The sequence below is a fragment of the Herpailurus yagouaroundi genome, unplaced genomic scaffold (assembly GCF_014898765.1).
Source record: "Herpailurus yagouaroundi ecotype Mexico unplaced genomic scaffold, PumYag 100, whole genome shotgun sequence".
NCBI lineage: Eukaryota > Metazoa > Chordata > Mammalia > Carnivora > Felidae > Herpailurus > Herpailurus yagouaroundi.
This window is the reverse complement of record NW_024412391.1, coordinates 58988067-58992390: the sequence shown is the minus strand read 5'-3', so window position 1 is coordinate 58992390 and position 4324 is coordinate 58988067.

The window sequence follows — 4324 nt, the reverse complement described above, 5'->3', positions numbered from 1 at the left end:
TTACCATGTCTGCTATTATTAAAAGCAATGGTTCATTAGGTGTCTTTCTGAGCTAGCCTTGGGAAAGAAAGGGTGCTGAGCCTGAAAACTAAATTATGATGTTTGTTTAGGAGGAGACGGGTGAGTCATGGGTGCAGGGGGCTGACAGAGCCAGGTCAGAATGACCTGCTGGCTTTGGCTGTGCTCTGAGATTGCAGTGATCATGGACAAAGACAAAATTGTAGAACTCAGTGTACTGGGGAATGGACGGGTGTAAGGACTACTCCCAGGTGCACATGGAAAGTTCTTTACTGTCTTGCCAAACACAGTGATTGGTGTTTACCCAGAGCTGCTGCTTTCTCAAGCATCCATTTTTATTTTCAATTCTTGGGACGATAATGGCATGTGGGAATCAGTTCAAGGAAGTAAATTGAGTTCTAAATTGATTAGTTCAGACAAGTAGGTGTGGTCATGGCAGAGAAAGCCTTTTACATGTTCAGGCACCAGAGATGCTATTTTTTGAGTAGGTTTATTTGTTGTAAAGCATTTTCGAAGTCAAATCCACAAATATTGGCATATAGAAATATATCTGTTCTGTAGAAATTTACTTGAAATGGTATTTATTACACTGAATCTGAACTATAGTAATTCTAGGCTGGATTTTCCCTGTATAATATGTATTCCAGTGAGATTCCATCTGAAAACTGATATAAATCCTTGAGGTGAGGAGTCTGTCCTAGAAGAGGGCTGCACCTGGGTTGTACACTGTTACTGAGCTTTCCTGAAATGTTGTTTCTCCCTTTGCCATATACTTTTTGCCTGCTGGAATAATATACTATTTCATTAGGACACATTACCTCTTAGAAAAAATTCCATACACACACACACAAAAGATAAAATCTATCCTTCACTGGTTATAGAGCTGAAGGATCAGCAATCAATTTAAATTTTCACATAAAAATGGCTTAAGGCCTCTGGGAGTCTCTGGTTCCAACATTCATCCAGCTTTAGTTGATTCAGGGACACTGGAATGCCAGGAGTCAGCTTTTTCTATTTCTTTGTTCTTTAAGAGTCTGGGACCTTATATGTTCTTCATTAGCTGTTACGAAAACATAGTTGTTTACTACATGAGCATTTCCCATAAGGTGGTGTTTTGCAATGTTATTTGAGGCAGAATTTTAAGAAAAATATTTTTAATAAAACTTACCTATTCTAAAGTAAGAAACAGTCTGGCTTGGGTTACACTAATCCCACAGACAAAAATATCTGGATGAACTGCCACAGCTAATATTTTTAAAGTGAGATCCAAGCTGGGGCACCTGGGTGGTTCAGTTGGTTAAGCGTCGGACTTTGCCTCAGGTCATAATCTCACAGTTTGTGAGTTCGGGCTGCATTGGGCTCTGGGCTGACATCTCAGAGCCTGGAGCCTGCTTCAGATTCTGTGTCTCCCTTTTTCTCTGCCCCTCCCCTACTCTCGCTCTGTCTCTCTCTGTCTCAAAAATAAGTAAACATTAAAAAAAAGTGAGGTCCAATTTGAAGTCTGTCCATCCTTTTAGGACTCTTGACTAGAACCTACCCTTTGTACATAAATATTGGAAAGGAATCATTAATCAATAGTTATCAATGCAATAAAAAATAGTACATCCAGAATACAGAAAAAATCCTTTCAGATCATAAGAGCAATTTTAATTAAACGGTCAGGTATAAGTTGCAGGTATACTGCAGCAGCAACAATTTAAAAAGCCACAAAGCACCCAGACACTTAACTTGTGAAAGTATCCCGTTCCATTCCCCCACAAAAATTACTGAAATGGACAAAACCCTGAATGAGGTTGATCTTGTGCACAGCACTGTTGACTGAGAGAGACCCCTCTGTTTTATGTGGTGGTGAATACACATAAATAACACTGGAGCACAGAAGAAAACAGAATGCACTTATATTTCTAATTGGTTTCAAAGTGTTTAATATGTTGTGGGCTTGAAAAACAATGATTGTGCAGCCACATTTTATGCTCTTGGCTTGATATTTCAGTATAAGTTGAAAAATCCTGGATGTTTGTTTTGTTTGCTATTACTACTTGCAGAGAGTATTCCCAAATACGGGTTTTTGGCAAAGAAAACTGGACTGATGTTATCAGAAGGGAGAGAGACAAGATTGTCACATTAAAGTGACTTAAGTGGCAATCAAAACAATAAAAAGCACTGGCATAGAACCTTGAAAATCAAACTTTAGAGAAATGTGAATAAGGCACAAAGTAGTGGTGAAAAATCCTAAATTACAGTTTTTTTGGAATAACACTATGTGCAATGTCAAAATATGACAAACATTACTGCTGTCCTACTTTGAGATACCTTGAGGCAGTACATTGGGATAGCATTCATTTTAATTGAAACCAAGTTTTTAAGGTTTATATCCCCTGTAATGTATGGAGACATACTTCTTCAACACATGATTAAATTAGCTCCATTTGAAAGGAAAGAAAAGGGAGGAAGACAAGGATTAGATATTCAGGTACTAAGTAAGGAAAATAAGGAAACAACAGCTCCAAGACCCATATAAGTACCAATAGTTTTCAGGATTATAAACCATTACTTCAGACACTTAGACAACTAACTAGTATTTCCATTACTTCACACTGCCATCCAACTGTTTCTTGGCTACTCCTGGGCAAAGTGAAATTTGGGCACCCAAATTCTTCCATCACCATGAAATCCCCACTTGTGTGAAGGATGCCTTACTACGTAAGATTAGAACAGGGGTGAGGAGGCTGGAGGGACTGTTCTCTGACAGTTCCTGGGGATAGATGACCAAGGCATAGTTTTTCAAAATTTCCATCTTGCGGAGGGTCGGGGGGAGCCAAATAATGTTAGCAATGATTGTAAACACATGATACTGGTCACTCACTACAAAAGAGATTTGTACAAAATTGAGATGTGAGATAGAGAAGGAGTAGGATAGAGGGTAGGGCCAGGGAAGGAATAGGGAGAGCCCAGAAAGTGCTGCCCTTGAGTTAAATACCTAAGGATGAGTGGGAGTTCAGCAGGCGAAGAGGTAAGAGAAGATGCTCTGAGAGGCAAGTACATCATGGACCTGGGAGTGTTTAATGGATCTGAGCCACATGTAAAGCACCAAGTGTGCTACCAAGTGGTGAGAGGACTGGAGAGAATGCAGACTGAGGATGACAGGCTCAGGATTCGCCTGTTGTCCTGTTAGTTCAGAAGGGCACATGGAAGCCTTCTGAATAGGAGCATAAAATGTTTCCATTTGCTCTTCAAGAAGACCATTCAGTCTGCTTTGTTGTCAGCTGATTGGAGGAAGCAAGACTAGAGGAAGGAATGCTGATTTGGGAGGCGATTGCCAGAAACCAGGATTTAGACCAGACCGAGTTTTGGTATAAAAAGGTATGAAGATAACTCTGAGATTGTAGATGGGAGTTGTGGTAGTTTGGTTCACTAGGACAGGGAATGTAGGTTTGGGGAGGAAGGTAACTGAGTTTTGGACTTGCTGTATTTGTGGTAAATGACAGTGTAGAGGACAGGTAGGGGATGGCACGTGTTGACATTGACCTCAAAGGCAGAGGAATATTCATCCACGTAGGCCTACAGAGTACCTCTCTGGGAGGCATTCATCTCCTGTATTCAAGCCTTTTCCACTCTGTGGCCAGTACCAACCCTAGTACTGCACTGAATGTGGATTTTAAATTTTTTTTTTTCAACGTTTATTTATTTTTGGGACAGAGAGAGACAGAGCATGAACGGGGGAGGGGCAGAGAGAGAGGGAGACACAGAATCAGAAACAGGCTCCAGGCTCTGAGCCATCAGCCCAGAGCCTGATGCGGGGCTCGAACTCACGGACCGCGAGATCGTGACCTGGCTGAAGTCGGACGCTTAACCGACTGCGCCACCCAGGCGCCCCTGAATGTGGATTTTAAAAGAAAAATGTCCCTTGGAAGTTTAATGGGCTGCCAGTCACTCTTAACCTCATGGCAAATAATAATTAGCAATTAACTAAGCTGATCTTAGATTTGGAGGAAACGGGAGGAACTAGTTTGGGGATGTGGCGGAAATTGCAGTTAATGGGATAATGGCCACTGGGCATCTGGGGGTGCCTGATGCCACCCAAATTAGGAGGTTAGGGTAAAGAAGTGCCACCTTCCAGGAGAAGCAAGTCCCGATAGAGAGGTGGGAGAGCCCAGTTATAACACTTTGGAATTTTTCCCTACAGCGTCCTGTTTGTGCTACTGCTAACAGTCTCCATCAACTGGAGGACAGTTGAAGAAAACTGACATATACATCCTAAGTGCTTTTAATTTATTTTTTTGATGTTTATTCATTTTTGAGAGAA